The sequence below is a fragment of the Saccopteryx bilineata genome, chromosome 4 (assembly GCF_036850765.1).
Source record: "Saccopteryx bilineata isolate mSacBil1 chromosome 4, mSacBil1_pri_phased_curated, whole genome shotgun sequence".
Lineage (NCBI taxonomy): Eukaryota > Metazoa > Chordata > Mammalia > Chiroptera > Emballonuridae > Saccopteryx > Saccopteryx bilineata.
The window spans coordinates 209,031,052-209,056,782 of NC_089493.1; the positions used below are offsets into that span (position 1 = coordinate 209,031,052).

At 40.7% G+C, this 25,731-nt stretch overlaps 1 protein-coding gene across 2 annotated transcripts in view; it reads left to right on the plus strand.

Moving 5' to 3' along the window:
• The first annotated feature begins 3 nt into the window (after window positions 1-3).
• XRCC4 (X-ray repair cross complementing 4) overlaps window positions 4-25,731 on the plus strand; it is a 385,456-nt gene continuing 359,728 nt past the window's right edge. For both annotated transcript variants that reach the window (XM_066273726.1, XM_066273728.1), the window contains exon 1: window positions 4-78. The gene's annotated coding sequence lies outside the window, so the exon portion shown is untranslated. The remainder of the gene's footprint in view (window positions 79-25,731) is intronic.

Sequence of the window (25,731 nt, forward strand, 5' to 3'; positions counted from 1 at the left end):
ACACTCTCATTGGCTGCGGGATGTCTGTGTGTGGTAGCGGGCCTTTTTGGAGGAAACCGGAAGTGGGATCACTGAGAGGTAGGTTTCGGAAGTCGGGGGTTACCTGTCTTGGTAACAGTAATTGGAGTCCAGTCACCTTTTTTTTTTCCTGTTTCGTGTTGTAATTATTATTAATTATTATTTTTAGTTTCCTGTTATTTCCATCTAGAACTCCGCTGTGCGGGGATATTTCTCTTCCACTTGTTAGCTACTGGGCCTTCGGTTTGTTAATTCGGGGACGTCTGGGTTTGCCCGGTTCACAAGCGTGCACCTACTGGGACCCCTTTTCAGTTTCTCCCTTGGCACCTCAGGGATTGTTTGGATTAAAGAGCCTTTCAAATGCCCTGTAATGGTTCTGGGATTAGGAGGACCCTGGAATCTGGAATGTGTTGTTCATCTCTCTACCACTAGCCTTTTCTCTCTCCCAAGCCCCTGCTTTCTGTAAACTGTCAGTGGGTTGTATCTGATACTGAAACTTTTCCAGGAAAGAACTTGCTGTGGAGATAAATGGAAAGCAACTGCCCTTCCCTGAATTCGGTAGTTGAGTATGTACTCTAAAGAAGTGATCCATCAGCAACACAAATCACATGCCAAATTTGTCTTTTAATTAGTAGTAGTATTATTTAATAATCCTAGTAAGTGAGGTTATTTTCCCCCGTTTTTTGTCTTCTTATATTCTAGATGGAGAAACAGGCGCGTTGATGGTTCAGTTTGATAGTTTGGGGGATTATTTAGTATTTATCCTTCTGCCTCCTTAAGTGATTCAAAAAATTATGGCAACTCTGGCTCCAAATGTATGGTTTACTGTTTTTTTCAGGTGGCTGAGGGGTTCCCCCCTCCACAATGTTACTTTTTAAATTCTTTATTAACTCAGAAGGTGGATAGAGAAAAAAAAGGGAAAGAAACTCATAAAGTGTTGATTTGTATGCTGTATTTGGCGAAATTATGAGAGCTTTCAATGTTCAGGGCAACATGGTGTTTAAAACATTTGATTTCTGTTATCTGTGATTGCATTGTTTGCTATCACACAAAGATTTTTTTTTTTAAAACGAACTTTACCTTTGAATCTACTGAATTGTACAGAATTGGTCAACTATACAATTTTAGCAAGTATTCACTGAGCTTTATTAATGGGAAAATGAGAGTGCAGCAGAGGAATAAAGATGGAATTTCCTTGGAGAAATGTAATGGTCATGGGAAAGAGAGGAGCAAGAGGTGTATAAAAAATTTACAGTATCCTCTTCCTATCAAAAAATGAGCCCTTAGTACCTTACAAGTCTTGCCATTCAGATTAAACAAACTTGGCTTAATTATGGAAGTTATGTTGTGCAAACTCATCAAGTGTGGCATTTAAGGTAGTAAATAATGTCTAGACTTTATAACTTTTTGTCTTCATGTGAATATCACCTTGATCTTTATGAACATTTAAGGGTAATATTTCTGTGTGAAGCTGTGCTCCAGGCTACCTGTGAAGAGCATTAGAAACTGAAGTTGTTAAAAATTCCAGTCGATTTACTGTATTTATGCATAACAATTAATTTTAGGCCATGAGCACTGTAAGGCCAGGGGCTGACACTGCCATTATGGCCATTCACATGCAGGTTCTCTTTGGATTTGGGCAGATAATAATGAAATGGCGGAGTAAGAGGATGGTGGGCCATTCTGTTTATTGGTGTCTCACCAAGACAGGCAAGCCACAAGAGAAGCCAAGGGAAAAGCAGAAAACCTGCTCTTCCCATGGAGGGCAAAAAATCAGGGAGAAGAGAGAAAAAGAAATCCTCCTGCACCTCTCAGTGGTGGGGACAGAATCTCTTTTCCAGTAAACATTAGCAAGACAATGGCCCTTCCCAAGCAGGAGGACAACCTGCAACCTCACAGACCACTCTATCTAGCTGCCCAGCTCCCAATGCAAACCACAGGTGAGCAAACCTATACATCATATATACAAACTTATTTGACCAACAGGCACTTAGGGATTTCAGCTTCAAAATAGTGAAGCACAATATTTGCTAGATTAAGTAACCCATTGAGGAACACAAGTGGCAATAAATGAAGCTGAACATATATGTATGATGTTTATTTTTTTATGTAACACAGCAAACAAAATAAATTTGACCTGTGGTAAGGGCGGGGGGAGTTAGTAATTAAACTACATGGTCATCAAGCACATAATCCCCCTGCTTTTGGTTTTCACTGTCAGTGAACTCATTTAGTATTACATTTCTTTTTTTTTTTTTTGTATTTTTCTGAAGTTGGAAACTGGGAGGCAGTAAGACAGACTCCCACATGCACCCGACTGGGATCCACCCGGCAAGCCCACCAGGGGGCGATGCTCTGCCCATCTGGGGTGTGGCTCTGCTGCAACCAGAGCCATTCTAGCGCCTGAGGCAGAAGCCATAGAGCCATCCTCAGTGCCCGGGCAAACTTTGCTCCAGTGGAGCCTTGGCTGCAGGAGGGGAAGAGAGAGAGAGAGAGAGAGAGAGAGAGAGAAAGAGGAAGGAGAGGGGGAGGGGTGGAGAAGCAAAGCAAATGGGCGCTTCTCCTGTGTGCTCTGGCGGGAATTGAACCCAGGCCGACACTCTACCACTGAGCCAACTGGCCAGGGCCAGTATTACATTTCTTGCATTGCTAACTACAGTACTTTAAAAGTCTTTCTAGCAGCTCTGCTAGGGATTCTCATTTCTTACTAAATCTTCTTAGACCCTTTTGTTACTAAAATTAAAATCTGACTGTCATTCAAAGATTATGACCTTTCCTGCATCTAGCAGAGTATTTTCAGCTTTGATTTCATGGGCTCCCTAGAATTTTATGTAAAAATAGTGCATATTTATATATTTTTGTGGAGAGAGCACATATACTTCTCCAGCGTCATGAGAATAAAATGGGTTAATACAAGTAAATCATCTCACCAACAAATTGGCATTTAATAAGTACACAGTAGGCATTGCTTATTGTTGTGTGCCTGGCTTTCTCTGTCACTAAATTAAACATTCCTTTAAGGGAGGGAAAACGATATAGAGCTGATTGACTTGCATGTTAGACAATCAATAAAAGGTTTTTGAAATAAATTAGTATTGCTTTTTTACTACTAGATCGCTTCCTCCCACTTTTTTTACTTTGTATTTAATATTGAGGGCTGAAGTTTTTCTTTTATATGATATGCCTTTTTTTCATTCACTGATATTCACATATGTTAGTTTTCCTTATCTACTTGTTTTCTCTGATCCTCAAGTTGCTTTTATACTCTAAGTTTGAGCTTCTTTGTGTTCCAGTGTTTTTCCTCCCCACTCTCATTTTTATACTTTTTCCCATTGCTCTTAGATTAAGACCCATAAGAGTTTTGTTTGACCTGCATGTTATTTCTTTTACCTCACAAAACGATTCTCTTAACCTTTCTCCACTTCCAATTCCATTTATTTGTTCTGAACAGGAATCCTTTAAGGAGTTCTCTAGGTTCCAAATCCAATTTTTTTTCCTATTCTTTCATGTGTTGCAGAGGAAAAACTAATTTTTCCTCCTACCCTATAACATTCTTCTGGCAGGACTAATAACATAAGACTCTAAAAGGAGTAAATGCTTAAGTTTCTGGCATATGTACATATGGGGGTTATATAAGAATATGAGGACAGAAGACAAATTGGGCAGTTAAGGCTTATATGTCATTTTGAGCCAAAAAGAAGGGATAAGGGGTAGTGTTTTGAGACTACATAGGTGAGGGAGGCAAACACATGGAGACAGAAAAGCAAATGTTTGATAAATAACTGTATACCAGGCTATCTTTAACAATGGATACAGAGATGAGTTTGACCAAATGAGCCTTGCTAGGTTCCTCTTTATTACAAGTATATTAAACTATAGTTGTTTATGATGATGGCTCTTTTCCTGGAGCAGGTCCTCTGTCTAAATTGTTGTAAGTACTTGGGAGAAGGTTAAAGGTTTTCCCTAAATCTTTTGTTTCTTAAAAATAACCAGCTTAAAATAATCATTATCCGAAAAGGCATATTTTGGGGTGGCGAATTCTGCTCTCATTTAAGATCATTTCAAAATGGTTATTGCTCCCACGCTTCCCCAGAATGCTTTTGTTAGTGTCACCAGTGATCTCTAGGCATTGATCATTCTCAGTCCTTATCATATTTGACCTATAAGCACCCTTTGACACAATTTATCATTTTTTCTTCATGATGTATTTTCTTTCCTTGATTTCCAGGATACTACCCTTTTGGTTTTTCAACCTCATTGGTTGCTCTTTCTCAGTATCCCTCTATTCTTCCTGACCTCTTATTATTGAAGTGCTCCAGGGCTCAATCTTTGGTTCTCTTCTTTTCCTCTGTCTATACTTCCTCTTGATATCAAGTCTTGGTGATGTTAAATATCATCTATACACTGAAGACTACCAAATTCATACTACTAGTCCCCTCTCTATCTGAACCACAGACCTGCATATTCAGTTTCCACTTGTTTACTTAATGATATTCAAACTTAATGTCACAAACTGAACTTCTTTCCCCCAAATCCTGTCCCATTCTTTCCCATTTCAGTATAGCCAATTGCTAAAATTCAAATATTTTGAGTCATCCTCCTCTCTTACTCTTACATTCCATCAAATCCATCAGCAAATCCTATTGACACTCTCTATAATATGTACCTAGAATTTGACCATTTCCTACTATTTCTACTGTTAGTATACTGATCTTCTCTTGTTTGGATGTCTTTTATTAGCCACTATCATTTCTTGCTTGGATTATAGTAATAATGTTCCATCTGGTCTCCCTGCTTTCTTTAATCCTTCCCTCTCTAGAATCGATTCTCATACAATAGCCAGAGTAATACTTTTAAATGTAAGTAAAAAATTGTATTAAAACGCAATATTCTATATGCAATGTGGTATCCTAGATTGAACCCTGAAATAAAAGAAAGATAGTGAAAATAACTAGTAAAATCTTAATACATAGTTTGGCATTCAGTTAATAGTGCACCAGTGTGGTTTCTTTGTTTTGATAAATGCACCATGGTAATAGAAGGGGTTATCATTAGAGGAAACTGAGTGAAGGGTATATGGGAACTGTAAGGTCGGTGGATACTGGGGAAAGTCAGGCCCGGGAATTTTGGTTAGGACCGCCTACAACCAACCATGCCAAAAGAAACTTCCCAGGAGCCCTTTGGAAAAGAGTGACACCTCTGTCAGCTAGTGAGATTTCACCACATCACATTAACTCGACCCCCTAGGGACCCTTTAAATATCTCTTATGCGGGTCACCACTTGTGACTTCCCTAACCTCTGTCCCCGGGGCCAGGGAACCTCGTCAGGCAGAATGCGCTCTGTACTCAATAAAGCCTTTTGTTATTCCACACTTTGTGGCTCCAGTCCCTTCTTTCCTTCTCGGCGGGGAAAAATACCTTACATTTTGGTTCTGAAAACCCAGGAGGAGTTTGAAGTCCACAAGGACCACTCCTTTTCCCTTCCCCTCTGAGAAAGAACCAGGATCTCCAACCTTTCACTCACTTTAGCACATGGTGCTAAAGTGCACCATGTCCCCTGCCTCCAGCCACCCTTGAGTTCTTTCCGCCGAGACTTCCTGTCCGAAACTGTAGCCACGTCAGGGACATCTTTTCATCCTAGTGTGTGTGTGCCCGTGGAGACGGAGACGTCCCGAGCACATCCACTTTACCTTATCTGTTTGTGGCCAGAGCTTGAGTTTTGGGACGCCAATACTCAATTCTGACCACTCTGAGGACTGAGGGTGGCCATGGGGGCACAGGAATCTCCCTCCCTAAAGAAGAAGAAGCTGTTCTCGGCTGTGGCCAGGCCACAGAACCCCCTGGATTAGCCTCCTGAAGGGAATTTTGGTTTTAACACCCTCACCAATTTATTGCCAAAAAAGCTGGGAGCTGGTTGGAGATCCCTTACATTCACGGCTTCTAATTATTCGCGCGCCCGTCCTTAATCTCTGTGCTGCCTGTTCCACCACACAGGCCCTTTTTCTGTCCAGAGAAACCTCACCTAAAATCTCCACTCCTGATCTTTCCTTCTTCATGGACTCCCAACTCTGCCTGACCCCTGGGGGTGCCCCTCTCTCACGACTTCTCTCTGGTCCCTCTGAGGACCTCTTCACTCAGGTCTCTTCCCGCTGAGAGCCCCCCCCCTCCCTTTGCAAAATCCTGTTTTTTATTCACCTGCAAATACCAGTCTCTCTTTCTCCTCCCCTGCTGGCCAGGGGCCCCTCCCTTCTCCACTGTGTTCTTAAGTCCCTCCTCCATCAGGCCATTTTCCACCTACTATTGGCTCTTATACCGGTTTGCAGGACCCCAACGCCCAACTCCAATTTTCTTGCAGGAAGTTCTGGCCCTGTCCTGCCTTTGGCTCCAGTGTTTCCAGCTGGATCTGGGTGCTGGGCTCCCCACGAGCCCCCCTCCTTTTATTCTCAACCCCAAACCCCTATCCAGGACCTGTGAACATGGCATTTAAAGTTTTTAGTGGTCCCAACTAGTAGAAATAGGCCGAGGCTGTTTGCCAGGCCTGCATGCAGCAGAAGGTAACAGTCCAAACCCAGGCTCTTGTGGCAGCCCTGAGGCTGGCAGAGCAACAGAGGCAAGGCACAGAAAGTGCCCTACCCAAGTCCAAGCCACAAAGAGAAATCCCACCAGCAGCTTGCTTTAAGTGTGGCAAGCAGGGTCACAGGTCCCTGCAGGGCCCCTGCCCACAGCTGCCCACTGAGCCCTGCCTTGACTGCAAACAGCTCCGTCACTGGCGGAGCGATTGTCCCTTTGGGCAACAGGCTTTTCCTCAGTGCCTCTACGTGGAGGACAAGCCGCCTGAATGGGGAGGATGAGCCAGCCAGGTGGGTGCATCGCTCAAACTCCTAGGACACGGCCTGAACTCGGAGAACCCAGGGTATGCTGCAACTAGTGGGTAAGTCCATCTCATTTCTTGTGGACACAGGAACTGCCTTTTCTGTTTGCCATCATACTCTGGACTTCTAATTCCCTCACAGGTCTTGGTTATGGGAATGGATGGAACCCCTTCCTTTCCCCTTTTTACACCACTCCTGACATGCAGTTTTGCCTCAAGCTTGCCTCTTTACAGGACCACTGGCAGTGAGAACCACTGGATTCCACCCATCTCCAGCTCACCAAAAGGCTGGACCCTACAAATCCCCCCATTACCCCTCTTTTTTTTAAAATCCTTATAGGACCACATCCGTGAAGTTTCTCAACTCACAACCAAACAGATGTTCCTCCTGACAACCCTCAAAGCCACTACCTTCCAATCTCCCCTCCCCACGATGCCCCTAATCAGCAGGAAGTAGTCAGATGAATAAACGGCGCCCCTATTCTATTTAACACAAAAGGTCAGAATGTAAGGTTGGTGGATAATGGGGAAAGGTAAGGCCCCGGAACTTTGGCTAGGACCGCCCACAACCAAGTGCGCCAAAAGAAACATCCCAGGAGCCCTTTGGAAAAGAGTGACACCTCCATCAGCCAGTGAGATTTCACCACGTCATATTAGCTCGACCAACCTAGGGACCCTTTAAATATCTCCCACATGGGCCCTTGCGACTCCCCTGGCCTCTGTGTCCCCGGGGTTAGGGAACCTCGTCGGACGGGATGCGCTCTGTACTCAATAAAGCCTTTTATATTCCACACTTTGTGGCTCTGGCCCCTTCCTTCTTTCTTGGCGAGGAAAAATACCTCATAGGAATTCTATTATTTTTCTAACTTTTCTGTGAATTTAGAATTATTCCAAAATAAACATTTTATTAAAAATGAAAATCAGAGCGTCGGCCTAGCGTGCGGAGGACCTGGGTTCGATTCCCGGCCAGGGCACATAGGAGAAGCACCCATTTGCTTCTCCACCCCTCCGCTGCGCCTTCCTCTCTGTCTCTCTCTTCCCCTCCCGCAGCCAAGGCTCCATTGGAGCAAAGATGGCCCGGGCGCTGGGGATGGCTCTGTGGCCTCTGCCTCAGGCGCTAGAGTGGCTCTGGTCGCAACATGGTGACGCCCAGGATGGGCAGAGCATCGCCCCCTGGTGGGCAGAGCGTCGCCCCCTGGTGGGCGTGCCGGGTGGATCCTGGTCGGGCGCCTGCGGGAGTCTGTCTGACTGTCTCTCCCTGTTTCCAGCTTCAGAAAAATGAAAAAAAAAAAAAATGAAAATCACATTGCTTTTTTGCTTAACAACCTTTTATGTCTTCTTGTTTGATTCATGGTAAAAGCCAACATTCTTACATTGGCCTACAAGACTACATGGTCTGATTTCCCATGACCTCTGTGACTTCATTCCTTTGTATTCTCTGCCCTTTCATCCTATCCAGCCGTACTGGCTTCCTTGTTTCTTAAACACACTAGGCCCATTTTCACCTTGTAGCCTTTGCGCTGACTGCTTCATCTACTTGAATGCTCTTCACAGACATCCACATGACTAATTTCTTCAACTTCTTTGTGTTTTTGTTCAAGTGTCACCTTCTCAATAAAGCCTACCTCAACCTCCTAATTAAAATTGCAACTTCGCAATTGATTCCTCTCTTCTCCCAACTGGCCTCTGCACCCCCAGTTTCCTCTACCCTGTTTTATCTTCTCCTACTATAGCACTTATCACCATATTTTACATATTTACTAGGTGTGTTTTTAATTGTTCATCTATTAAAATATGAATTTCACAAAGGCAGGAATTTCTATCTTTCTTGTTCCCTTATGTCAAGTTCTAAAATACTTTCCAAGGCATAGAAGTACACAATGTGTTTTGGTTGAGTAATTGAACTTGACTGGCTATTGGAATCTGTAATCCTTGATTTACAATCAATCCGAAACATTGATTGTTATCATTTTTATGTATCATACTATTTCTTACCTTCAAGCCTTTGCTCATGCAGATTTTTCTGCCTTGAATGTCTTTCCTTATCATTTTCCTTTCACCCCTAAATCATTTTCCCCCTTTAAGATTCATATCTTAAAAGATGTAACTCAAGGAAGCTTTTCCTGAAGTGTCAGGCTGGCTCTTGTGCTACTTTTCAGAGAATCTCCCGCCCTATCTCTGCACTTTGTAAGCTTGTCAAATACTTCTCTGTGTGTATCTGTTGGGTAAACAAATTTTTTTAGGTTTTCTGGCTTGTATTGGGGCATTGCCCTGTGTGTCCAGTCTGGAACACTGCTGGTGCTTGCCCTCAGGGCAGCAGCCTGCCGACATGGGGAGGGACTGTTTTCTGGAGAAGCCCCCCCCCCCCCAGCCTGTTTTGCTGGAGAGTGCAGAAAAAGAGAGAGAGCAGAGAGAGTCTGGAGGGTGAGTCCGGAGAATGAGTCTGGGTTGTGGAACAGGAGACTGAGTTGGGGCTTGGGAGCCCTGATTTCCACCTGGCTTGTTTGGCTGGGGAATTCTGAGACTGATGGGGTCCTGAGATGGTAGAAAGGAAGCAATCTTTTCTGCCTGTTTGCTCATCAGCTGTTACAGAATGGCCCCCATTTCCTAGCTCCACAGTTCTTTTATAGTCCTCCCAAATCCAATGTGAACCTGCATCTGTGCGGCTACGACAGTGGTGGCCAGTGGTCTTACATCTGGCCCAGATGGCAGGATTTGGTCAGATTGGTATGGAGCCGCAGACACTCTTGAGGAGTGGGGTAAGGACTGGTCTTTTGCTCTCCAGTGTATGGTTCCCCATGGCTGTCCTTTTGGGGATCATGGGCTGGCTGTTTTTTATGGCCCCAGGAGAGGAAACAGAACTCTGTGCAAGAGGCTCCCCAAGGTCAAAACCTCCACAAAGAGCTGCAGGGCTGGCTAAAGGCTGAGAACCAGCAATGGCTTGAATCTAATGAGAGCTGGAAAAGGAGGCCCACTGGGTTTGAAGCTGCTGAGCACCAGCGGCGCCAGAACTGGACTGATCCACAGGTCTGTAGCAGTTTGCCCTGGAGGTTGAACGTTGGCAGTGGCTGTTGTTGCAGGAACAACTGCAGGTTCAGCTTCAGGCCAAGAGCCGGCAGCCGCAGGAGCTGAAGATGGAGCTGTGCCAGCAGAGTGGCTCTGAGTCAGCGGGAGCAGGTGTTTCCAGCTCCTCTGCTGAGGATGAGGAGGTCAGGCTGAAGCTGCCATCCGCATACTCAGAGCTTGGCTAGAGGTTGTGCAGAAGGTAAAAACCCAGCAGCAAAGAGTACCTACTGAGCCCCTGGTAGGCTTGCTGTGATTGTGGGGCATAGGGGTGGACGGCATCATGCTCTCCGGAGCAGAGAAGGAGAGGCTGGTCACTGTTACCACATGCTCCTTCTTGGGGCAGCGTCTTCAGAACTGCCATGATGGCAGGGGGGGTAGGGGGGAGGCCTGAGGCCCCATGTGAACCTAGTTGCCTGTAATGGACCTTTGTCTTGGGTGATTTGCACAGACAGCTGGGCTGTCTATCGTGGACTGGGACTGTGACAAGAGGGGGGCGGTGGCTACTGTTGGATGGACATGCCACCTTTGGGCAGTATGAGAGACCCTGATGGCGGGGACCAGCTCTGGTGGAGGTCTCCTGCACCAGGAAGCTGCTTGCTCTCATCCAGTTGGAGGGAAGCGTCAAGGACTCTTTAAGGTGTCCATGGACACAGCCCAGAGACCCTCCCACCTACCTGAGGAGTGGGGGGCTAGAGGTGGGCCTCTAGTTTACTATGCCTTGGGCAGAGTGCTCAGGGAGAGGTTGTAAAGGGCACCTTTGTGATTGTTGCAATTGTATAACTTGTACTGTTATTAAATGTACCTCATGTTTCCCACAGGGGTACCTGTGGTGTAGATGGTGAAGCGAGCAAAAGGGGTGGAATGTTGGATAAAGAAATGTTTTTTAGGTTTGCTCACTTGTGTTGGGGCAGCGCTGCATGTGCATAGTCTTTGGAGTGCTGCGGGTGCTTGCCCGCAGGGCGGCAGCCTGCCGGGGCAATGGGCAATAGGCAATTGTTTGCTGCTGTTTGCTGGAAAGGGTTTTTTCCCCAGCCTGTTTTGGCTGAAGAGTGCAGAGAGTACAGAGGGAGAGTCAGAGGGTGAGTACAGAGAATGAGTCCGGTTGTGGAACTGGAGACCAAGTCAGGGCTTGGGAGCTCTGATTGCCACCCCACCTGTTTGGCTGCGGAGTGTTGAGACTGGTGGGGTCTTGAGATGGAGAAAGGGAAGCGGTCTTCCCTACCTGTTTGATTCTCTGCTGGTGCGAGACTTTAATAAAGGAATGGCCTACCATTTTCTGGCTCCATGGTTCTTTTACCGTCTGCCCGAATGCAATGTGAACCTGCATCTGCATGGCCATGGTGGCGGCCGCTGGCCTTACACTGTCTCACTAGAGAGCTGGGAATTTGTCTTGTTCATCTTCGGGATATCAGACTGTGGGTACGTAGATAGTCAGTGAATGTTTTAACACACTCACATGACCAAAGTCACTCAGCTATGAAGCAGTGAGTTTTGATTTCATGCTTTATCTTCTGAGTATAAAATCAGTGCTCTCTGTGCTATACTGTGCTATACTAGGATAAAGGTGACTGTCTTTAAAATAATAGAAGGATGGTTCTTTTTATAGAAGTAGGAGGTAGTTAATGTGTTTTATAGCTATGGACAATTTGCCTCTTGCCATTTGTGAAACTGCTCCACTGATGAGAAAGTTGAGTTGTGATTTTTTCTAAGACACTGCCTGAAATCAATACACAAAAGGTTGTTATAGTCCGCAAGCTTTTAATGTTAATGAAATTGGGCTCTTGGGAGAAAAACCCTGCTGAGACTTTTGTTGCCCAGAAGAAGAAATCCATGCTAGAATTCCAAACTGCTCCTGAGACATATAATGCTTTTGTAGATGCCATTACTGTCAATAGCTGTAAATTAAACTTTTGCTTGTGTGCAATTGGGAAATCACAGGGTGGCTACGAGATGTTGCAGATTTTCTCCCAATGATAGGGAATTTACTATTAAGGTTGAATGGATGATGATCGATTTGTTATCTTTTCAACTACTTTTTGTGATAGACATGTTGAATTCAGATTGAATATTATCATCATTGTTGCAGTCTGTAAACCAATCTTTTATAATTTGCCTGCCATTTGAACTAACAAAAAGGGAAATAATGTAACCATGTTTTGGTGGCTTTCAATCTCAGCAATGGAGTTGATTCGGTTTGAGATTAAGTAATCAAAAACAGATATTACTTGCATGACAGACACTCCTGAATTCGTTTCTGGTTTCTTTGAACTTGACTCACCCAGCAGAAGTGACCAAAATATTGAAATAAGCAAAGAGCTTAATCTGGTCTTTGAGAGGATACTTTTAGCTTACTTATAATTTTATCTGAACAGTGAATGAGAATTTTATCAAATAAAAAGAGAACTTGCTCAATTGGAACAGAAAGAAGTGGCTGCTAAGAAATAAAAGGCTGCTATTGTGGAAGAGACTCATCAAAGTCCTGACAGAATGAAAAAGAGAAAAACAAAGTCCTGACAGAATAAATATTGACATGCTGAGTATTTACCATGCAATTTGGAAGTTGCCAAGTTCCTGTTTAAGAACTGTGACCCTAGCATTGAATATAGTATATCAGTAAATAAGGAATATTTCCAAATGAACAGCTGCTCAGGGAAAATAGGATGACTTCTGTTAAATATGGGGCACTTAAAAAGTTACATTTAAAATAATAATAATAAAAGAAATGCTTCTTTGGTACTTTGTAAGTAGATACAAAGTATCTATACTATACAATATAGTATTCTGAGATAATTCCATACTGGGCTTCACTTAACTATTTTTAAAAAATGACAGTATGGCCTGACCAGGCGGTGGCGCAGTGGATAGAGTGTAGGACTGGGATGCAGAGGACCCAGGTTCGAGACCTCAAGGTCGCCAGCTTGAGCGCGGGCTCATCTGGTTTGAGCAAAGCTCACCAGCTTGAGCCTAAGGTCACTGGCTCAAGCAGGGGGTCATCAGTCTACTGTAGCCCCCTCTAACCCCCCCCTCGGTCAGGGCACATATCAATGAACAACTAAGGAACCGCAATGAGGAATTGATGTTTCTCATCTCTCTCCCTTCCTGTCTGTCTGTCCCTATCTGTTCCTCTTTCTGACTCTCTCTGTCTCTCCCACAAGGAATTAAATAAGTAAATAAGTAAGTAAATAAATAAATAAATAAAAAATGACAGTATAGTTGCAATTTGTAATTTTGTAAAGTAGTTGTGCTATGATATTGAACTTCAAAAAATCTTTCCTTAATATTGCATTTAGGAACCAACCTCTTTATTTTAAACATTATTCTTACAAAAATTGGCTCAAGTCATGACTTAGATATTATTTTTGGAAACTAAAAGTTTGTGCTGTGAGAATTAGCAATGAAGAAAACATAAATTTTTAAAGTTTAAACAGAATATTTGTCCAGATTATTATCTGACAGCTATGCCTCAAGAATATCTGTGGAGTAAAGAGTAAAGTCAATAGGTATGGTTGAATATCACACATTATCATTGTTAATCCCCACATGAATATCATTGTAATATAACTGCATTTGATGCAAAGTAGAAGGATGTTTGAAGCTTCTATATGAAATCATTGGAACCACAATGTCTTATATTTGTTATGTAAACTTCTAGAATACAGTTAAACTTCATGGTTTTTGAATGCTAGTTCTAAAAATAGTCCAGAAAATCATAAATTATGGTTATTGGGACTGCTCCTGTCATTGCTTCTCTTTTCTGATAGCAGTGATTGATGGCTTTTATAATAATCTAATCATTTGAACACATAATGTTATGTTTATATTGTGAAGAATAGATACAAAGTTTGAGGTCATATAGTTGTTTGTGTAAACACTTTGATAAACATGAAAAAAAATTTGCCTAGAGATTCATAAAAGGCTTTTAACCTATTTTCAGTATGTTAAAGGTGGAAGAGAAAGAAGCACAGTTTTAGAATTTAAATTGGGGATCTCTTTTAGAGCGAGTATGCCAGTATTTTGATTTATGATGTTGAGTTTTAAGGAGAAAACACTAGACTTATTAATTTGTGATTTTTAAAACTTGGAAAACATTTTATTCTTTGCCATGTAACCAACACTTAAACCTTTGTTTTGAATAGATATATAGTTTTCTTCTACAATTATTAGGGCTATAATCAAAATACTCACCAGTTGTCTTCTTGAACTACCTGTTACCAGTTATTTATTATCTAACGATAAGAAAGTTGCCAGGTCTTTAAAAAATGTCATGTATTTTAAATTTGAAGAGAATATATGCATATATGTTAAACATTCTGTTTTGTGTTGAATATTATGAGTTTAGTGCAGTGTTTCCCAAAGGGTGTGTTAAACTTATACCACTGATGAAATAAAAGGAAAAAAATACCTTTTTGCAGGTACTATGAAATAATTGAGATTAAGAGAATTAAAGGATTTGCTAAAGTCCATACAACCAGTGAATGACAGTGAGAATACATCCTAAAGTCTGTCTGAATTCAAACCTGACACAAGATAGCTTAAGCAAAAAGAAATTTCTTGGCATCATGGTTAGGTCTAGGTTTTAGTGCTGCTGGAATGAGATCGACCTGCTGCCCACCCCTTAGCTTAAGGATAGTCAACCTTTTTATACCTACTGCCCACTTTTGTATCTCTGTTAGTAGTAAAATTTTCTAATGGCCCACCGGGTTCCACAGTAATGGTGATTTATAAAGTAGGGACGTAACTTTACTTTATAAAATTTATAAAGCAGATTTACAGCAAGTTAAAACATATCAATATAATAATAATTACTTATTTTTGCTAAGTTTGGCAGAATAAATCTTTATAAAACAACTTACTATAGTTAAATCTATCTTTTTATTTATACTTTGGTTGCTCTGCTACCGCCCACCATGAAAGCTGGAACGCCCACTAGTGGGCGGTAGGGACTAGGTTGACTACCACTGCCTTAGCTCCACTTTTTGCTATCTTAGTTTTGTCTCAACAGCTCCAGGTTCCAAGGTATCCTAACACCAAATCCATAGAGAAGGATTTCTTATTGTTTGCTATTAGTGTATAAAAATGCCACAAATTTCTATATATGGGTTTTGTGTCTTGCAGCATGACAGAATTCACTTATTAGTATTAGCAAGTTTTTTGTTGTTTTTTGTGGAGTTTTTAGGCTTTTCTATGTTAGTGACAATTTTACTTCTTTCTTTCTAATTTGGATGTCTTTTATTTTTATTTTTTATGACCTGATTACTGTGATTAGGACTTTCAGTACTGTGTTGAATAAAAGTAGTGAAAGTGGGCATTCTTGTCTTGTTCTTGATCTTAGAAGAAAAGTTTCAGCTTTTCACTGTTAAATCTTTTGTTAGGTGTGGGTTTGTCATTTATGGTATTAATTATGTTGAGGTATGCTCTCTTTATACTTACTTTGTTGAGAGTTGGTATCATAAATGGGTGTTCAATTTTGTCAAAATTCTTTTGCATGTATTGAGACGATCAAATGATTTTTATCTTTCATTTTGTTAATGTAGTATATCAGTTTGTTTGATTATTGGATGGTGAACCATCATTGCGTTCTTGGAATAAACCCCACTTGATGATGGTTTGTGATCCTTTCAATGTATTATTGAATTTGGTTTGCTAATATTTTGTTAAAGGACTTTTGTATTTGTGCTCATCAAAATTTTTGGCCTGTAATTTTCTTTTCTTGTGGTATCCTTGTCGGGTTTTGGTATCAGGATAATGTTAGTCTTGTAAAATGAGTTTGGAAGAGTTTGAGAAGTATTGGTATTAAATCTTCTATGAATGTTTGTTAGAGTTCACCAGTGAAGTCTGGTACTGGACTTTTGTTGTTTTGGAAGGTTTTTGATTACCGATTTAATCTTCTTCAGAGTAATTGGTCTGTTCAGATTTTCTATTTTTTCATGATTCAGTTTTGGAAAATTGTATATTTTCTAGTATTTTGTCTATTTCCTGTAGGTTTTTCAGTTTGTTGCCATGTAATTGTTTATAATAGTCTCTTCTGAGCCTTTGTATTTCTGTGGTATTAGTTGTAACTTCTCTTTTATTTCTGATTTTATTTATTTTGAGGACTCTCCTTTTTTCTGGGTTTGTTTAGCTAAAGGTTTTTTAATTTCATTTATCTTTTCAAAGAACCAGCTCTTAGTTTTAATGACCTTTATATATTTTTAGTCTTTATTTATTCCCATTCTGATCTTTATCATTTCCTTCCTTGTACTAACTTTAGGTTTCATTTGTTCTTCTTTTTCTCAGTTTTATAAGTGTAAAAGTTAGATTGTTTGAGATTTTTCTTGTTTCTTGAGATAGGCTTGCATTGCCATGAACTTCTGACCCTCTTACACTGCTTTTGCTGCATTTTAATATTTTTTTTCTTTTTTTTTTTTTTTGTATTTTTCTGAAGCTGGAAACGGGGAGAGACAGTCAGACTCCCGCATGCGCCTGACCGGGATCCACTCGGCACGCCCACCAGGGGTGACGCTCTGCCACTCCGGGGCATCGCTCTGCTGCGACCAGAGCCACTATAGCGCTTGGGGCAGAGGCCAAGGAGCCATCCCCAGTGCCCGGGCCATCTTTGCTCCAATGGAGCCTTGGCTGCGGGAGGGGAAGAGAGTGACAGAGAGGAAGGGGGGAGGTGGAGAAGCAAATGGGCGCTTCTCCTATGTGCCCTGGCTGGGAACCCGGGTCCCCCGCGCGCCAGGCCGATGCTCTACTGCTCAGCCAACCGGCCAGGGTCCATTTTAATATTTTGATATATATTTTGATATATCTGTTTTCATTTGCCTCTAGGTATATTTTATTTCTCTTGATTTCATTGTTGACGCTTTGGTTTTTCTCAGTACTAAGTTTAATTTCCACATGTTGTGGTTTTCCAGTTTTCTTGTAATTGATTTCTAGTTTTGTAACTTTGTGGTCAGAAAAGATGCTGTACAGTTTGCAGCCTTCTTGAATTTACTGAGACGTTTTGTGCCCTAATGTGATCTGTCTTGGAAAGTGTCCCATGCAACTTGAGAAGAAAGTACAGTGATACTTCAGTTTACTTCGATAATCTGTCAGAAAACAATTGGCGAAATCCAAAGCAGACGAAAACTGAGGCAATAATTCCCATATGAATCAATGTAAATCCAATTAATTCATTCTAGACATTCCAAAATACATACCAAAAAACACATTACACTGAATACTGTATACGCAGTAATCACTTACATGTAATTGTGGTATTAGCACTCGCAATCAATAAAAAGAAGCACAAAAATAGCCTGACCTGTGGTGGCGCAGTGGATAAAGCATGGATCTGGAATGCTGAGGTCACTGGTTCGAAACCCCGGGTTTACCTGGTCAAGGCACATGGCAGTTGATGCCTCCTGCTCCTCCCCTGTTCTCTCTATCTCTTTCCCCCTTACCTCTCTCTCTCCAGTAAAAATGAATAAATCTAAAGAAAAAAAAAAGCACAAAAACACCGGAAAGAAATGGAATTGTTTGGCTAGAAGCACGAAGTGATGCTCACACAACGAGAAACAACGCCACACTGAGCAGGAGAATGCATGGGTTGCCCTTTATTTTCGCAAAATTAGGAGCGAGGTCATGTGGGCATGCGGATGAAAACTGAGACAACATTTTCACGGAAAAAATCGACAAAAACCAAAACCGACAATAACCGAAGTCAATGAAGACCGAGGTTTTACTGAATTTTCTGTTCTTTTAGATGGAATGTTCTGTTTATTAAGTTCAAGTGGGCTAATCTGTCATTTAAGGCTGATGTTTCCTTATTGATTTTCTATCTATTTGATTTATCCATTGATGTCATTGGGGTTGTTAAAGTTACCTACTATTACTGTATTGCTGTCAATATTTCCCTTTAAACTTGTTAATATTTTCTTAATGTATTCTGGTGCTCCAATGATGGGTGCATATATATTTGTAAATGTTATATCTTCTTATTGGATTGACCCCTTTATCATTATGTAATATCCTTGTCTTTTATTATTGTCTTTGTTTTAAAGTCTTTTTTTTGATAAGAATATAGCTGCACTAGCTTTCTTTTCATTTCCGTTTGCATGGAATATCTTTCTCTCTTTCTTCACTTCCAGCCTGTGTGTGTCCTTCTGAAGTGATCCTCTTGTAGGCAGCATGTGATGGATCTTTTCATACATTTAGCCACTCTGAATTTATTGATTGGAGCATTTAGTTTATTTACATTTAAAGTAATTATTGATAAGTATTTACTTATCATGTCCTGTTACTTGTTTTCTTGCTGTTTTTAGTTTGTTCCTTTTTTCTTGTCATTTCATGGCTTCTTTAGTGTTATGTTTTGATTCTTTTCTCATTTCCTTTGTGTATTTAGTATAAATTTTTGATTAGTGATTATCATAAGTTTCATATATAACATTCCATGTATTTAGAAGCCTTTTTGTAAGTTGATAGCTATTTAAATTGGAACACATTCTAAAACTTTACATTTTTACTACTCTCCCTTATGTTTTATATTTTAATGTCACATTTTGCATCTTCTTTTTTATGCAGACCTGAACTAATTATTGTCAGTTTTAAGTTCACTAGTTTTGTCTTTTAACCTTAATGCTTGCTTCATAAGTGAGTGATCCATTAGCTTTACTTTATATTTATCTTTTTTAATGAGATTTTTACCACTGTATTTTTTTTATTATCAATTAGTGTTATTCCTTTACAGCTTAAATAAGTCCCTTTAATATTTCTTATAAGGCTGGGTTAGTGGTGATGTACTCTGTTAGCTTTAGCTTATTTGGATAACTCTTAATCTCTTCTTTAACTCTGATTGATAAACTTGCCAGCTAGAGAATTAATTCTTTGTTGGAAGTTTTTTTCTTTCAGCACTTTTATTATTATGCCACTCCCTTCTGGCTTGTGAAGTTTTAGCTGAAAAAGCTGCTGATAGCCTTATGGAATTTCCCTTGTATGTAGCAAGTTGTTTTTCTATTGCTGCTTTTAAGATTCTCACATAATATATATAAGGTTTGGCACTATCCTTGGTTCCAGGCATCCAAGGATAGGGTTCCTCGTGGATAACAGGGGAGTAATATATATGGGCTTACACCTGTCCTGCATAGCTCCTGGAGGCATTAGGACTTGTACCCTTGCTTTCAAAATATAAATTTTTGATTTAAATTTTAGGTATAAGGTTTCAGTTCAATTTTGGAATGCATCACCCAACAGAACTCAGAATTGAATCTTTGCTTCTGTCTTGGAACTTCCTTTTGATAGAGCTGTCCAAAATATATTCAGAGGTGTGGTCGAAAGTGCTGCAAGGGCCAGTGTGTAATTCAGTTAGGAGTGTAATCCTTGTGTGCTATTTATAACTTACTATTTTTTGTGGGTTAAAAATTGTTAAATATTGATAGTTTCATATGGTTGCTAAATATTTTTGTGTGGCTGAATTAGGTAGTTTCACCAGTTGAGGATGGATATATTATAGGATTTTGTGCTTTTTTTTTTCAGGATTAACTCTCATTTGTACCCCAACATTATCATTCATTTCCTCGTTTGCCATTAGAAACTAGGGAGATAAATGAGTGTAGTTGTAAGTTAATGGTGGGTTTGTGAATGAGAAAATGTACAGTGCAAGACTTGTTCTTTTTCCACACAAATGCTTTTAGTTAAATTTCATTTCTGAGCAGCACATTTTTTCTTGTAGAAAAGACTGTATTTTAGCTTCACTGATGGTGGTATATAGGAACACCCTCACTCTTCTGAAAGTAAAATATGAGAGGTCTCCAAATTTCGAGGCTTCAGAAATCATAATGACTAAGTTCTACATGAAAAAGACTGTTGCTTAGTAACGCTGTATTTCAGGTGCTATCTTATCTCTTCAGTTCTGTTAAGTGTCATTCTCTCATGAAACTCTGCAATTAGAACTGAAGTGTTCTTAGGAAAGTTTAGAAAGTTTCCAAAATGAAAAGTGTAATCTTCTTCATCTGCCCTCGTTTGTAATCAAGGGTGTCCTTTTGATGAATACAAAATAAGCCATGGTCTTGGAACTTTTAGTCCAATTTTAAGGGCGTTTTGGAAACCTATGTGTTAGATTTTATGTGGGAAATTTATTCAGGCCATTTTATTGTTTTTAAATATTTCATTGGGTAAGGGAAAAGAAAGAAGAGGAAGTGAAATTTAAATGAATCACTGAAAGTAATGATTATTAATGGTATTTGTAAAAGATTAGCAGAGGAAAAGAGCGGTAATACGATATTTGGAATGGCAGCAGCTGGCATTCCACAGTTGTAGAGAGAATTGAGAATGAACTGTGACCATGGCAGAGAAGCCTTATTTTTTTAGACTCATTTTATATTTCTAATGTGTTATTTCTGAAGCATCAGATTGTTAATGTAATGTCTTCTTTGAACATCAGCTGTATATTATAAGTTTTTTAATAAGATTATACCCACAGTCTTAATTAATTAGTGTTACTTAGAGTATTAACCAAGCTTTCTAGTTTGCCTGGGTTGGGAGGTTTCCTAGGACATGGGATTTCAGAGTTAAAATCAGGATTTCTTAGCTGAACCTGGACAGATAGTCACGTTCTTTCATTTTCAAAATTAATAAAATGGAGATAATCCTAACATGATTGGAAAGCTATTTAATAGACTTATAAATTCTTTTTACTTTTCTGAAGTGAGAGGTGGGGAGCTAAAGAGACAGACTCCCACATGCACCTGACCAGGATACACCCGGCACGCCCACGAGGGGGCGATGCTCTGCCCATCTGGTCTGCTGCTCTGTTGCAACCAGAGCCATTCTAGTACCTGAGGCGGAGGCCATGGAGCCATCCTCAGCACCCGGGCCAACTTTGCTCCAATGGAGCCTTGGCTGCTGGAGTGGAAGAGAGACACAGAGAAAAAGGAGGGAGGGTAGGGTGGAGAAGCAGGTGGGCGCTCCTGAGTGCCCTGGCCAGGAATTGAACCCAGGACTTCCACACACTGGGTTGACACTCTACCACTGAGCCAACTGATCAGGGCTTAAATCCTATAAATTCTTTACCCTTGCAATTTAGGAAATTCTAACTTGGAGACATTTCAGGAAAGCATTTTTATAGATGGTTAGCTTGATATTTTTGTTTTAATTGCTTTGAAAACTAAAAGGTCAATTGATTTTATGGTCATTTTTCAAAAAATAACTTTAACATAAGGTAACAGCAGCCAGCAAGTTGACATGTTATTAATAATGAATATGCTAGGAATAAATTATTAATATAAAAATTTGCAATGTGGAAGTTCTGACAGTAAGATACACATGAACTGTCAATGCTTTTAAAAAATAGTAAACAGGAACATGGTCCTTTCCTTTACACTTAATTTCCCTGAATTGTTGTATGATGTATGTCTTAGCAAAAATAAATAGCTCAATGTTTATTGCCTAAACCTCTTTTCTTTTATCAAGCAATTATATATGGTCCTTGAATTTTTGTAATGTGATAGAACTTTAAAAAATATATCAGCACACTTTTGGTTTACAATTTATATTTCTTTTTTCTCCTCTAAAAAATAAATAAGGTCAAACAAAAGAATGTGTTCAGGAGTCTAATTACAGACTACTAACAGCATGTGCTGTGTGCTGTTATTCCAGACTCATTTTAGGTATCAGCCTACTTTTCTCAATAAGGGGCACTTAAGTTTAATTGCTTCATTAGAAACATGCATTTAGCTCTTTCTAATCTGTGAGTACAACTCCTTGGCAAAGCTGCCGGACGTTTGAACACCTGCAGCCCAAGCAGCTTGAAAACCATAACTATAAAGGAAAATGAAAGAAGCTCAAGTTCAAAATGGTGTTATCAATGATATAGTGTTGTCACTAACTTGAGCTGACCTAAGAGTTGGCTTCTGCACTGCTCCTTATCAGCATCCAAAAGGGCATACAAAATCCTTTGTAAACTAATTTAAAAAGTGTCTTGTTTATTCAGAGGCAACTGTGAATGATATTTGTTCAGAGTGTAGATCACATCAATTGCATACCAGCCAACAACTTAATTTCTCTTCTAAGACAGAAGCCAAGTATCAAAGACACAAAGTACTAAAGATAAGCTTCTCAATTATCAACTGTTCTGAGCCTCAATAAAGCTACTGATGTACAAATTGGGGTGGGACCCAACTGTTTCCACCTGCAGGCTTGTCTTAGATCCTTGGCTCTGGCTGGGAGAGGTGCTGATACTAGTTCAACCTTTAGTGCCCTTAGGAAACATAACCTAGGCTTTCTTATGGTCCTAATCAGTCTGTCCCTCTGAAGAGGATTTCACCTCCCTCCCTTTCTTCAAGTATTGTTGGAGCAAAACAAACAAACAAACAAACCCAAACAACAACACCCCCAAAATTATGGTTGACTATATTTACATGGCTGATGAAAGCAAAGAGGTTATTTGTTCTTACTGAATCTTAAAAAAACATGCCCAGCCATTCTTTTTTTCTTATTTCTGTTGATTCTTAGATATTTTGTATTTGATATTTAATGAGAGGGTGACCTCAGTAAGTAAAAGAATGAAGTACTTTTTAAAACTAGTTTAAATAGTAAATTATTAGTAATTTACGACTCAGTTGATTTCTAAGGCTATGTGAGACACAAAATACAGAAAACTGAGTTGTCACATTTGAGCTATTAATATGTTAAGTGATTAAACACAGTTTACATTTGGCATCTATGGTTTCAAATCTGAGTTTACTAATAGAATCTTTAAAGTAATATAATTTTCTTTCTGTGATGAGTCCCTAGAGTTATTCAGAAAATTGGAAAATATTTGAAACACTAATAATTCAAAGCTGTTGTTAAAACTAATCTTATTTCTAAACATCTTTTTTAAGATACTGAAATTAAATTAAAACCCTTTTTTTTTTTTTCTTTTTTGAAGCTGGAAACGGGGAGAAACAGTCAGACAGACTCCCGCATGCGCCCGACCGGGATCCACCCGGCACACCCACCAGGGGTGACTCTCTGCCCACCAGGGGGCGATGCTCTGCCCCTCCGGGGCGTCGCTCTGCCACGACCAGAGTCACTCTAGTGCCTGGGGCAGAGGCCAAGGAGGCGTCCCCAGCACCCGGGGCATCTTTTGCTCCAATGGAGCCTTGGCTGCGGGAGGGGAAGAGAGAGACAGAGAGGAAGGAGGGGGTGGGGGTGGAGAAGCAAATGGGCGCTTCTCCCATGTGCCCTGGCCGGGAATCGAACCTGGGTCCCCCGCACGCCAGGCCGACGCTCTACCGCTGAGCCAACCGGCCAGGGCTGAAATTAAAACCTTTTATATAACTGTGAGTAGGATGAGATGGGGTTTGGAATATAGAATTTTAAACCAATTTATCTCTATAATTTAAAATTTGTGACTTGTTTCAAATATGATAAAAAGTAATAGTGAAACCAGCTGCTGTTTTAGAGTAGTAATTCTAAGTTCTGTGCTTTCTTTTCACAAAGTTATCTTAATTGCTAACAATAACTGTGGTTTATGAGGCACATTTCAGAAGAAATACTCTGTGTAAGTGTGTGTGTATTAGTGTATTTGTACATAAATTCTGCAGAGGTGAAATGTGGCCTTTATAAGTAGTTTCTGTTACCCTCCTTCCTCTCATTAGAATTATGTTAGCTTCTAACTATGCCTTTTTCAATTATTAGCACAGAGAACCAGTGACACATTTTCCAGTAATTTTCAAATTTAAGAATTACAGAACTTGAGAGTAATTTACTACATGTTATGAGTATTGACTAATTGGTCTAAGAAATATTCACAAATGATAAAGCATTTCAGAATTAAGTACATCTAGACCTGTGGTGGCACAGTGGGATAAAGCGTCGACCTGGAACACTGAGGTTGCCGGTTCAAAACCTTGGGCCTGCCTGGTCAAGGCACATATGGGAGTTGATGCTTCCTGCTCCTCCCCCCCCTCTCTCCCCTCTCTCTAAAAATCAATATAAAAATATTAAAAAAAAAAAAAGAATTAAGTACATCTACGCAAAGATGGCCTTGATGTAGGAAAAAAATTTTGACTAAATGAAATATTTAAAAATAATTTCTTGAGTGACTATGATGTAATCAACCCTACAAATTGATGTATTTTAAAAATATCAGCATGCTTAATTGATGTGACTAAAGTATGGTTATTTTTTTTTTAATTTTTAATTTTATTTTATTTATTCATTTTAGAGAGGAGAGAGAGAGACAGAGAGGGAGAGAGAGAGAGAGGAGAGAGAGACAGAGAGAGAGACAGAGAGAGAAGGTGGGGAGGAGCTGGAAGCATCAACTCCCGTATGTGCCTTGACCAGGCAAGCCCAGGGTTTCGAACCGGCGACCTCAGCATTTCCAGGTCGACGCTTTATCCACTGTGCCACCACAGGTCAGGCCAAGTATGGTTATGTTATTTTATAACTGTCTTTTTTTTTTTTTTTTTTTTTTTTTTTTTTTTTTAGCAAGGCAGAGAGAGAGAGACAGCAGATAGGAAGGGATGAGAAGCATCAACTCATAGTTGTGGCACCTTAGTGGTTCATTGATTGCTTTCTCTTATGTGCCTTTACCAGGGGCCTCTAGCTGAGCCAGTGACACCTGGCTCAAGCTAGTGGCCATGGGGTCATGTATATCAGTGGTCCCCAACCCCCGGGCTACAGACCGGTACCAGTCCGTGGGCCATTTGGTACCGGTCTGCAGAGAAGGAGTAAATAACTTACATTATTTCCGTTTTATTTATATTTAAGTCTGAATGATGTTTTATTTTTAAAAAATGACCAGATTCCCTTTGTTACATCTGTCTAAGACTCACTCTTGACGCTTGTCTTGGTCACGTGATACATTTATCCGCCCCACCCTAAAGGCCGGTCCGTGAAAATATTTTCTGACATTAAACCGGTCCGTGGCCCAAAAAAGGTTGGGGACCACTGATGTATATGATCCCATGCTCAAGCTGATGACCCCACACTCAAGCCAGATGAGCCTGTGCTAGGCGACCTTGGAGTTTTTTTTTTTTTTTGCTTTTTTTTTTTTTTGCATTTTTCTGAAGCTGGAAACAGGGAGAGACAGTCAGACAGACTCCCGCAGGCGCCGGACCGGGATCCACCCGGCACGCCCACCAGGGGGCGATGCTCTGCCCACCAGGGGGTGATGCTCTGCCCATCCTGGGCGTCGCCATGTTGCGACCAGAGCCACTCTAGCGCCTGAGGCAGAGGCCACAGAGCCATCCCCAGCGCCCGGGCCATCTTTGCTCCAATGGAGCCTTGGCTGCGGGAGGGGAAGAGAGAGACAGAGAGGAAGGCGCGGCGGAGGGGTGGAGAAGCAAATGGGCACTTCTCCTGTGTGCCCTGGATGGGAATCGAACCCGGGACTTCTGCATGCTAGGCCGACGCTCTACCGCTGAGCCAACCAGCCAGGGCTGACCTTGGAGTTTTGAACCTGGGTCCTCAACGTCCCAGGTTAATGCTCTACCAACTGTGCAACCATCTGATCAGGCTATAACTTTGTCTTTTACTGGGAAGAACAATAAATATTTTTCTGAGTAAACTCTAGGTAGATTAGAATTATTGCTAATTCATCAATTTGGGAGTATCTTGTACTCTTTAATTCTAGATTTTTCTCTTTATTATGGAAGTTTCTCAGCTTCCTTGTGCTGTAAGGTAGCACTAGCATTCTGCTTAAGCATACTTCCCACCCCCAAAAGACTGAGATCTGTAGTAAGTTAGCTTGTTCTGTGAAGAGCTGATGAAGTGAGTTGTTTGTATTTTCCTATTCATTGTTAATTGAGAAAAATATGCTTCATTTATGA